This window comes from Ovis canadensis, chromosome 9 (assembly GCF_042477335.2).
Source record: "Ovis canadensis isolate MfBH-ARS-UI-01 breed Bighorn chromosome 9, ARS-UI_OviCan_v2, whole genome shotgun sequence".
Classification (NCBI taxonomy): domain Eukaryota; kingdom Metazoa; phylum Chordata; class Mammalia; order Artiodactyla; family Bovidae; genus Ovis; species Ovis canadensis.
Genome location: NC_091253.1, coordinates 85593427 through 85605664, shown reverse-complemented (window position 1 = coordinate 85605664; position 12238 = coordinate 85593427). Strand labels below are relative to the sequence as shown.

General features: G+C 38.5%; 1 protein-coding gene across 50 annotated transcripts in view; it reads right to left on the bottom strand.

Moving 5' to 3' along the window:
• Nucleotides 1-12238, bottom strand: part of NCALD (neurocalcin delta) — a 478889-nt gene that overhangs the window by 87420 nt on the left and 379231 nt on the right. The window contains exon 1 of one of the 50 annotated variants that reach the window (XM_069600436.1): nt 4977-5460. The exons of 48 other annotated variants lie outside the window; for them this stretch is intronic. The gene's annotated coding sequence lies outside the window, so the exon portion shown is untranslated. Of the gene's footprint in view, nt 1-4204; nt 4722-4976; nt 5461-12238 lie in introns of those variants that run through there. One more of the 50 variants, XM_069600486.1, reaches the window with a different exon arrangement.

Below are 12238 nucleotides of genomic sequence, written 5' to 3'. Positions count from 1 at the left end.
TCACCACGGTATTCACAGTGTCTAGTCTAATGCCTGGCACACAGTAGATGCTCAAAACTTGCTGAATGCATGAAAGACTACAGGTTTGAATAAAAGCTCAAGCAAGCAATAGTTAGAAGTCCATAAAGTACCTTGGGCTCTTTATGCCAGTGGCAGCTATTACTCAAGGGCCATTGAGGGAGAAGCCCAAAACGCCTGCTATGAACTGTGGGTTCAGCAGCCACTTACTAAAATGCTTGCTGATTGAGTGATGCCGCCTCATGCTGAACCTGATCCATGGTGAAATGTGGGAAGGCATAGGATCGGATAACCACTGTGGGATGCTATTTTTTAATTTATCTCCTAGGATGTCGTAAATATGGTCGTCACAAAATTCGTTGTGGTTTTAGATGTATGAATCAGATGAAAGTCTGTGGGAGTCAGCAGAGCAGCGAGCCAAGGAATACAACACTCTTCTCAGCATTTACCTCTAATGGATGGGGTTTAAATTCATCAAAGTAAAAAAATTCTAGGACAAACCTTCAAAGAATTCATCTTTGCATAAAAGCAATATGCAGTCTGGTTTTTCTACACTCATTGGGTTCTGGAGAAGGAAATGACAACCCACTCCAGTATTCTTGCCTGGGAAATTCCATGGACAGAGGAGCATGGTGGGCCTCAGTCTATGGGGTCACAAGGAATTCGATACGGCTGAGTGACTGAGCATGCACTCATTGGGACATAATTCAGAAAATATGGACAATTCTCCCATTAGGACAGGCAGCAGCTGGGTTATCTTGCAGACTACAGATTTCTTTTCTTGAAAATCAAATATTGAACTTTAATGTAAGTATACTATGTTTTCCATTAGTGCCAACTAAATTTTAAAGGGATGCTATGTCTCTAATTAAAGGCATTTATAAAAATATGTCCCCCAAATCCCTAAAGCTCAGTAAAAAATAATAAGCACAGACTGCCTTTGGTTTAGAGTATGTGGCTCCAGTGAATTTAAATATTTATCACATAATTTTTTTTTATCAATGTGTTAATGAGCATTAATTTTCATGGCATCACTTCTGGAAACAATAAAAAATACTATACTTTGGAATGCTATTTCTGGTTGGATTTCCATCACAGGGCACCATTAAAATAAGGGTTGATTTGATGAAAAATAATGGCACATTCCTTTCTAAACTTGAAATTTCAAACACCAGCCATGAAAGAAGCAACAATACAGCCTGGAGTCAGAGATTTTCGACTTTTTTTCCAAGTTTTTTATCAAATTGCCACAGAGACTCAAAGCCCCCAAAGCAGGTGTTCTTTCCTAGTCCAAAGAATAAGGAATGTTTGAGAAAATCCTCTTTTGTAATTCCCCTGAGAATACATGAAGAAACATTGCTAAGCATCCATTTCAAATGTTAGGGATTTGGATTGAGTTTAAACACCAGCTTGTACATAATGTCGTAGCTCCAATTTTCTTAGGCTAGGGTGATGGTGCTGATGTAACAGAAAGGATGGCTGGGACTAAACACAGGGCTGGAAACACAATAATACATGACATCAGCCAGCTAACTGCAAAGGCACTTAGTTAGTTGGGGAGGAAAATTAGGCAGTATCTTCTGCAAATTTAGAGTGACATGGGAAATGAGGTAATTCTTATATAAGTAACTCTAAACAATAATATTAATATCTCCAATATTGTTCTTGAATATCCAATAAATCAAATAAGATTCTGCATTCAGATTACTTGGGAAGTATCAGCCAGCATCCCCTATTTCATTTTGAATGTGTCCTGTTCTAAGAACCTCTGATAGGTGAACCTGCAGGCTATATTCAGAGTAACTGAGATTTACATTACAACTGATCAATTTACACATGTGTGTGCTTTATATCAAACTGAAAAGTGACATAAGTTCTCTAATGCTCATTTCAATTGTCATGAGCACACAGAGTAGCTTCTAGAATATTCCTGCAGCTACGATCAATTTCTTATAACATTCTGCATTCTTCATCTGAATACTATCGCTTGTTTTCTTTGACTGGATAAAAGTCCCTTTGTAAATAGCTATAGTCTTACTTCTTTGGTCCACGGCTTTAACTTGTATAAATTGTATTAACACTGTAAATTTTCCCTCTTAACCCCTATTTAACCAGGCAGGAGGTCAGTCCAAGTATACAAGACTACTTAAGGATTAAGGAGGAAAACAAAAGAAATTTACAGTTTGGTAATTCTGTGGATACCATCCCTTTCAGAGAGAAATTAGAGAATACTGTGAAATTCACACACTCAGAGAATAAAATCAGATGTGGTGGAACTGATATGAAACAGTGGTGTGGGTTTTGTCCAGTGCGGTGCCAAGACCTTTCAGCATCACCAGCTTACATATCATTTAACTCAGAGCTGGATAGACTTCACAGGATCCAGGAACTTGGACGGGGAAAATATTATATCTTTAGTTTCAGTAACCTCAAACTGAAATTTAGTATCTTTCAATTAAAATGTAGGCCACAAACCACCTACCACCGTTCCTGTGATTTTGTTGCCAAGAGAAGTCACAGATAGTCTCACATCCTATTACAGTCACTGTAGCCATCTCAAAATACCTTTTACACCATTACTACTTCACAATTATAGTAGTTATTATAACTCCTGCTAACTTGGTTTATTTAATAATGAATTATTAACAACACACATTTCACAATTTTTAAAAATCTGGTGAATGTATTTCAATAAAAGTAGTTTCCTTTGTAATCCTGCATACTTTATTATGTATTTAAAAACATCACTCTAAAAAGAAACCATAGGCTTCGTCAGCCTGACAAAAGGTCTATGACATCCAAAAGGTTACAGTCCCTGAAACTGAAAGTAGTTGACAGGCAACATCCAGGTTTCTAGAGTAAATCATTCCTTGCCAGTATCTTTTGAAGACGAAGCAAACTTAACCTTGAAATCAACACAGTCTCAATGCTGTAAATAGATGATTCTGATGAGAGTCCTTCCCCCCCACCTCATTTTGCCATAAGGAAAGACCTGTAGATTCTGAAGTATCTCTGCTATTATTAGAAAGGCTGCTTTCTTCTAACGATAAACTTTGTCATTGACATTTTGCCAATCAACGTTGAATTGTTTACTTATTTTGTGTTGCTGAAATCCAATCTGTTTTATGACGGCATTGAATACAATTATCTTATAACTCTAAAGCATATAGAGAGCATCAAGAAAATCATTGCTTCCTGGAAAAACTATAATGATAATTCCTAATTTTGAGTAAGAGAGGCAAACATCAAAGTACCCCATCAAAGATACTGCTTTTAAATGACAGTATTGCTGGCTATTGGTCCTATTCATACTTACTGGAAGTACTGCAAATCAATGAACACATTTCTAGGAGCGTTAAGAATATGACCTCTGAGTTATTATGAGAGAAATTAAACAATGAGATAATGCCTCAGTAGTTGTGCCTGGAGTGTAAGCACATTAGATTTTTTGGAAAATCCTCCATGGAGACTGGCCAAAAATAGACATATCGAATGCCAGCAAGTCAAATGAGTATTCACTCACTGAAAGGTATTGAGAAATTATTTGTGCACTCACAACTTATTTTTGATGCTAAATACTGTTTAAAGTGTTCATCTCTAAGAGTTAAATAAAGGTGATCAGAATTCAGAAACTAATAAAGAATACAGAAAAGAACAATACTATTCTTGCATTAAATTGATATATAGCTTACATACTATAAAATATGTGTTCTTGATTTAAATGGTCAAATCATTATTTTCTATTCATCAGTAGGTATATTAAATGTGCTGCTCTAAAATTTTCTTTTTTTCCAGTTACATCTGTAAGATTTAGCTAGCTGGTTATAAATCTAGGCTTCAATTAACTTCAATACCAGAGGTTTTATTTGAATTACAAGCTACAAACATCATCCAACTTGTATGCAATGACAGAAAATTCAAAATTATTCAACCTTGGAAAGAAATGAACAACAGCAATGCAAATCCCCCATCCTCCAATTTGCAGTACATATTGTTATAGGAATAGAGATAAAAAGCCTTATTAATCACAGTTATCAAATTACTCATTCAAGCATTAGAACAATTTTTGCTGACTATTTTTATCTGTGTTTGAATTAAAGTAGATCTACCCGGATAATTTAGTTTTAGGGCTATTGCTTTCTTCTCTAGGTAATTATTTCAATTTTGAAACACAGAATTAGCTTACATGATGCCTTAGTGAAGACCATCCAACGCTTTCCTTTTCACAGCTGAATTTGCAGAGGAAGATACTGCAAATGTGCACGTTTGCTCAAACAACCAAAAAGCAACTGCATGTGCACATGTCAGGGGTTCCACCCCAACTTCCTTGGCATAATCCAGAGTATTTTTGTCTAAACAGGAAGCTGTTGACAGTTTTCCCTGGTATTTTCAGAATACTTGATTTACTAGAAAACCCTCAACTTTTGTTTCAAACTATAATGTTCTTTACCACTGTGCCTATTGTTGCTCCTTATGAGTGCTACGAACAAGACCGAGACCAAATTCTGAACTATTCTAGGCTGATTCAGAATACGGTAGCAAATACACACACACACACACACACACACACACATATATAAAGGCAAACTTAGCCACATATTGCCAAGCTATGCTGGCGTCTTTAAACCCGAAACAATACTGCAGGGGAGATTCCTGGAATTCAACGGGGAATATCTGGCTCAAGCTGCCAAGTCTGTATCCCTAAACTATGTCATGTTAGCAAGTACCGAACAAGGGAGGCGATTATATTTTAACCTACTTCCCAGAACATGAATCCAAATTTAACCAAATGCCAGAGATTCCGCCCCAAATGAACAACTAGAAGCTGCTTCACATTTTTTTCTCCGGGTACAACAATAATTGCTCATGAAGACAAACTTGTAAGAGGTGAGAGAGAGGGGAAAGCCACTGTGATTTATAAGCACGTCTTACTGTTGTATACAAAGCAAACTGATTACCTCTCAGCAGAAGTGCAGGATTTAACAGTCCATGCTCCGCAGCCCCTGGGACGCAGAAGCAGCAGCGTGGAGGGCAGCGGCGGCGGCCAGCACCCACCCAGCCTCTCACAGGCCTTTGACTGTGTGGACTCAGCCACAGGCTCTGCCTCTAGCTGACGTCAAAGTCCCTGTCACATGGCCAGATGAAAGCCAAGAGAGCATTGGTTGTCGTAGCAACCACAGAACAGCTCTGAAATTATTTCAATAGGTCATCTGTCACTGTGGTGTGTATGTGTGTGTGAGTGTGTCTGTGTGCACACCCCACCACCCATCACGGACAGCTCCCCAACAACCTCAGCCCTTGAAGTGGTGACTGCAAAGTGCCTACAACTTTCCTCTTCAGGGCTGTGGGGGTCTGTACTTTACAGTTCCCGGCAGGAAAAGGCATGCCCCTCTCGAGTCCCACTAGTCCCACTGTTACCAGCGTGAAGCTCGTGGCTCTCTCTCTCTCTGTAGAACAGAAGGAAAGAACTGAGAAATTCTGGGAGTAGTATTCCAAGCGAATTAAATCTGTTTGTCAGTAAATGGAATAAAAACTGAAGCTCAAAAGGGAGCTGGAAGAAAAGATATTTTTTAAATGATCTAAGAATCCACATCCTTGTTCTGAGACCATGCTAATCATGGCAAGACAGAGAAGAAACATGGGGTGTGGTGCCCCCGAGTCAGATCCAAGTCTGCTGAGCCTCACATCAACTAGGATGGGGAATCAGGTGTGATGAATTCGGGATCCATATATCGTGAACTGTCTGTGCAGGAATGAACGACTGAAAGAGCTTCAGAGCAGTGCTGCTTTAAAATACTTGACACTGAAAACTTTTTTTGGACTTTTACTTTAGGGGTCACCATACAGTTGCCAAATTCTCCCCTTCAAAACACTCTTGTCCATGTCCCCTTGGGACTCAGCATGGAAAAAAATGGGTAAGTGTCCTCAAACACAAACCTCAGTGAAAGTCTAGGGTAGCAGAAGAAAAGGACAGCCTTGCCTGTTTCCTAACTTCAGCTTCATTTCCCTTAGGACCAGCCTCACTTACTTCTAATACCACACACAAGCTATTTCCAGTTCCTTCTCCCTTTTAATTAACAGGAAGTCCATTCAATAAAATGAAATGAAATCCAGAGGAAGTTCTTCTGAAAAATACATTCAGAAAATGTATACACATTCAAAGAGGAAAGAGATTAAAAGGCAAGGAGAAAAGATTGCTCTCAAAACCTGAAGGATCTTCCCATGCTAGAGTTATTGGGATGTCTAGTCTGGCTTCTTTAAGCAGGAAAAAAAAAGTCTAGGGTGCTACAAAATACAAGTGGAAGTTAAGCCAGCTGAGCAGATTACATTTATGTCACTGCAAAAGAATGAAATTTCTTTGGTTCCAGTCAGGAATTGCTTCTAGAACAATAAGACTAATGTTCAAATTGTCTGACCATAGAATCCTCCTACCCATCTCTCTCTTCCTTTATTTCTGTCCCAGCTCCAACTGGGAGAAAAGATACATTTTTATTTGAAAAGATAGCTTCCTAATGCTATTATTAGCTATAGCACTGCAAAAGTAACATTAAAGTGTAATGCTGCAAGGAAAGCTCCCCCTTGCATTTCAGATAATGATAGCGGGAAATTTACCTATTAGCACCAGCACCATTGGCTCATTGACTCCAAGGTCTATCTCAATGCCTCAGGATGTTGCACCAATGGCAGATTTAGACTGCAGTCACAATTCACAAATTTGAGCTTTGTTCCAGTGGAGGGTTCTGGTTTTCTGTCAGAAATGCATATCACAGCGATGAGGGGAGTGGGAGGAGAGGAAAGAAAGCATTTCCTTATAGACTTTGAGGGCCCCATGTGCTCTGAACCGCCTGCTTTAATCCTCAGCTTCCTGATCAGCACTTCCTTTATGCAGACAGACTGCAGTACCACAGTTTGCCTGTAGGTGATGTCCTCTGAAACAAGAAGTTGCCAGTTCTAAAAATTCCTAAAATTCTGGCCTTAAATTAGTTTAATATTCAACCAATACCCAAACTTTTTCATTTTGAATTTTCTATCACTTTTAAGACTTAGAATACTTTATTGTATACTGACTTAGGCACTCATTGTAAGTTAAAATTATCAGTGGACTGACCTTCAAGATGAAAAGTGGATAGTTGTCATTCTTTTCTCTGTAGCATGCTTCCAACCTGCCATCACTGATTTACCTTTGCAAATCATCTAGAATTAGAGATTCCTCTTACAGCAAAGTAAGTTACTGGTCTTCTGCAGGGTTGAAATTGTGGTACTGATCTCTTTGGAGCTCAGTGAAAGTGTTGTTCGCTTAGTCATGTCTTGTTCTTTGCGACCCCGTCGACTGTAGCCTGCTGGGGTCCTCTGTCCGTTGAATTCCCCAGGCAAGAATGCTGGAGTGAATTTTCTTCTCCAGGGGATCTTCCTGACCCAAGGATTGAACCCGGGTCTCCTGCATCGCAGGCAGTTTCTTTATCATCTAGGCCACCAGAGAGTCTAAAATCATCGTGCGTGCATGCTAAGTCACTTCAGTCATGTCAGACTCTTTGTGATGCTGCGGACTCTAGCCTGGCCAGCTCCTCTGTCCATGGGATTCTCCAGGAAAGAATACTGCAGTGGGTTGCCGTACCCTCCTCCAGGGGATCTTCCTGACCCAGGGATCAAACCTGCGCCTCTTTTGTCTCCTGCATTGGCAGGCGGGTCCTTTACCACTAGTGCCACTTGGGAAACCCCAGGTTGCTACCAGTCTGGCTAATTAATCCAAATGTAGCTGAAAATATCATAGGAAATACACATGAGGGCCTTCTCCAACACAACCCACCATGTTGAAGAGAATATGAGTCATTTTTTTTAAACAAAAACTCACTTTTTTAGGTGAACATGATTCACTGAATTTGAAAATACCCCTTCCAAAATAGCACTGCACCATAGCTTTCACTTGCTATATGAATGTCAAGGTTGCCTATTATTAGTTTGACCACTTTGCCGCAAATAACTGGTAAATGCCACTAAACAAGCAGTCTAACTTGGGTTCACACACTTGAATTAACAGGTGGTTTAGACCATGAGTAGACCACTATAATTAGCCTTTTATTTCCAGGTAGAAATGTTGCTGTGTCACTATCTCAGCATTAGTGGGAAGGCCATAGACTTTCCCACTTTTAGAAGTTTTTAGAAGCACTGGGTTCAAACCTCATCTGGGCAAGTTACTCAATGCCTACATCCTAAGGTGGTTATGAGGATTATAAAGTTAAGGTTTTCTAAAATTCCGACACCCTGCCACAGGGTAAGTGGCTCAAGGTATATGTCAATTCTTATTTATCTGTCTGATTCTGATAAGTTTACAAAGACTTTCAGGAAAAAGATGAATCTGACTCATCTCTACAACTCTGTGGTTAGCACAGGGCCCAGAACACAATGCGTGCTCAATAAATGTTGGTGACATCTCTGTGCTCAGTCATGTTGGACTCTTTGCAACTCCATGGACTGTAGCCCGCCAGGGTCCTCTGTCCATGGGGATTCTCCAGGGAAGAATACTGGAGTGGGTTGCCATGCCCTCCTCTAGGGAATCGCCCCAACCCAGGGATCAAATCCAGGTCTCCTGCATTGCAGGAGGATTCTTTATCAGCTGAGCTACCTGGGGAAACTTCCCCTACTGGGAAATAAATGCAGAGAAAGAAACAGTTCTTTTTTTCTTTCTGCTAACAAAGGAGAGCCTCCCTTCAACCCCCCGAAAAGGCCAAGGAAGAAAGAAAAAATACTGAGTAATCACAAAATTTTCTAGCAATGAATGAGTTTAAGTAAATTTGTCAAGTAAATCAAATTTATCCCTACTAAATCATGTTTATTATAAGTGCACACAAGTTATATACTGATATATTTTATGGGTATTGCTGTTGATATTGGGTAATCTTTTACATTAACTGATCAGTTGAGCACCCACTATATCTGGAGTATCTTTCTAAGTGCTATAGGTGTATTAAATCATTTATTATAGTAACTATGAGGTAGGAGGTATTCTTTTCCACATTTCAAAACTAAAGAAACTTAAGCATAGAGCAGTTAAATAACTTGCCTGTCTAGTACATGGCAGAGTCAGTATCTACACCCAGGAAACCTAGCTCCATAGATTTTGGAGATAATTTATATTTGATATATTTTTGAAAAGCATTGGATTATTTCTTATGGCTATTTTATACTTGGGGGTTGCTTTATTTTTAATTTCTTATGAGTGGCGGAAGCCCAACTGATCTTTTTTGCACTTGAGAACTCTGCTTATCTTAAGTTAGCTTTGGCCTAAGGAGTAATATGGGCTTCTCTGGTGGTTCAGACAGTAAAGAATCTGCCTTCAATACAGGAAAACACAGGTTCATCCCTGGGTCGGGAAGACCACCTGGAGAATGGAATGGCTACCCACTCCAGTATTCTTGCCTGGAGAATCCCCATGGACAGAGGAGCCTGGCAGCCTACAGTCCACGGGGTCACAAAGAGCTGGACAAAACTGAGCGACTAACACACACACAAAAGGAGTAATATGCCAAGAAAGCTTAATCCAGAAGACTTGAATCAAGGAAAATGGGCAAAGTAAAATACTGAAAATATCCCAAATAAAATCACCCAAATTATTATACTCTTAACCAAAGCAAATATTTGGGTCTCACAGGCTTCAGTAATTTTTGTTTCACAGTATAAAGGAGTTTTTTGTGTTCAAACTAATATCCTCACTGAGATAATAATGGGTAGATTTTTTTTTAAGTGACTGGAAGGCATCAAAGAGTAGAAAGGGCAGCAAAATCTTTAAGTACCAAGATCTCAGATAAAAAGAAAATATATTGATATAAGTCCAACAATCTCCACATTATCTGTTATGTTTTCCCTCAAACTATTTGATAATCCCCAAGTGATACGGGACTCCTAGCATTCTCAAAACTGGAGAGACAAACTTTGTGTATCTTGATGTGTTAATGTCAATATCCTGTTGTAACACTCTACTACAGCTTTGCAAGATATTACCTTTAGGGGGAAAGCGAAGAGAGAGCATATGGGTTCTTCTTGTATTGTTGCTCACAACTGCTTGAGAATCTACACTTATCTCAAAATAAAAGTTTAATTAAAAATTTTAAATGAAAGTGACATAAGACATTTCGGTCAAAAACTGAGGTTATTGTTTCAATAGGGTTACATACATATCTGAAGCATTGTTTAAGCAGAAGAAAAATGATCCTAGATGGAAATATAGAGATATAGAAAGGGCAGATATATGAATTTAAATGAATACTAACTTTATAAACCCCAATGTATTATAGGGGTTAACATGTGTATAGATTCAAAATATAGGGCAACATTAGCACAAAAGGTAAGAGAAGATGAGAATCAAAGTTTTCTAAACTTCTTATATTCTGGTCAAAATCCTAATTAATGTGCATACAGGCTAAGTCGATTCAGTCATGTTAAACTCTTTGTGACTCCATGGACTGTAGCCTGCCAGGCTCCTCTGTCCATGGAATTCTCCAGGCAAGAATACTGGAGTGGTTGCCAAGCCCTCCTCCAGGGGATCTTCCTGACCCAGGGATTGAACCCACATTTCATTGCATTGGCAGGTAGGTTCTTTACCACTACTGCCATCTGGGAAGCCTGTCCTAATTGATAATAGTCTAATAAGGTAAGGTGCACAATGTAATCCTTGTAGTATCCATTAAAAGATGAACAAAAAGGATGTTTAGCTAACAAACTAATACAGCAGGAAAATAACTTTAAAAATTACTTGATTCCCAAAAGAAGCAAAAAGAAAAAAAAGGTGGGAGAGAAGAGAAAATGATAGGATAAATTGGAAGAAATAGTAACATTGAACAGTTGATCATAAACACACTTCAATAATTATTATGATTGCTATAATATATAAACTGACTAAATATTCCAATTAAAAAGCAACAAACATCAGACTATATTAATACAAAAATTCTAACTCTTTACTCCACATATTTACTCAATAACTTATAGAATAAGTAACAAAAGAAGGTAAAGATAAAGAATATTTTAATGATGCAACTAATTGATGCAGTTAATTGACAACACATGACGAATGATAATCTTAAAAATTACAAAATACACAACTTTTCCTCTCAAATATATTTAACAGTATTGACTATGCTGGCCACAGGAGTTTTTTCCAACACATTATAAATTATCAAAATCACAGAATATACTCTTTGTACATAGGGGAATAAAGCTAGGACTCGATATTAAGAAGATGCATAGAAAATCTCTAAATGGAAACCAAGCGATACATTTCTAAATAATCCATGAATTAAAAAGACTTACATTCCAATGTAGAAATATTTTGAACCAAACAACAAAAATGTAATATACCAAAATTTACATGCACTATTTCCCTGGTGGCTCAGCTGGTAAAGAATCTGCCTGCAATGCAGGAGACCTAGGTTCTTTCTCTGGGTTGAGAAGATCCCCTGGAGAAGGGCATGGCAACCCACCCCAGTATTCTTGCCTAGGAAACCCCATGAACAGAGGAGCCTGGTGGGCCATGGTCCATGGGGTTGCAAAGAGTCAGACATGACTGAATGATCAAGACTCTCTCTCTCAGAACCATAACTGTCTTTGCTGTCAGACACTCTTGCACATTAATAAACCTGACTTTTACAAATCATCGAGGATTAAGGATTATATTCCTTCTTACTGCCAAGAATTAAAGAAATAGACTCTAAAGCATGAGGAATCTAGATGCTTTCTTGTGGTGCTTGTGTTGAAATGCAATTCCTATAAAGAAGACTATGGCATCAGTCCTGAAATTTATCTGCAACCACAAGTCAAACATTTTGCTGAGTTTTTGTCCAAAATGTTGAACATCAAGGATTCCTGGTGTATTGCGATTGAAAGTGTTATGAACTTTGGAATCGGGTACACTCAGATTTAATTGTGGGCTCTCCAAATATGACTTTTCATCTCTGTGACTTTGGACAACTTACTTAACCTTTCTGAGTCTTCATTTGATTATCTGTGAAACAGCTATAACTAATGACCTTGCAGGGTGGTATAAAGGCTCAAGTTTAGTAGTGCCTCTGAAATAGCTACAGAGAGAGCTAAACTTCACAATTAGAAAGAATAATTAAGAAATGTGCTAATTAGGGTCCATTTTACCCTAAGTTTATGCTGTCTAAAGAATACTTACATGAAGTGATTTCTGATTTTCATGGAATTCCTTAGTAAGTAAATTACA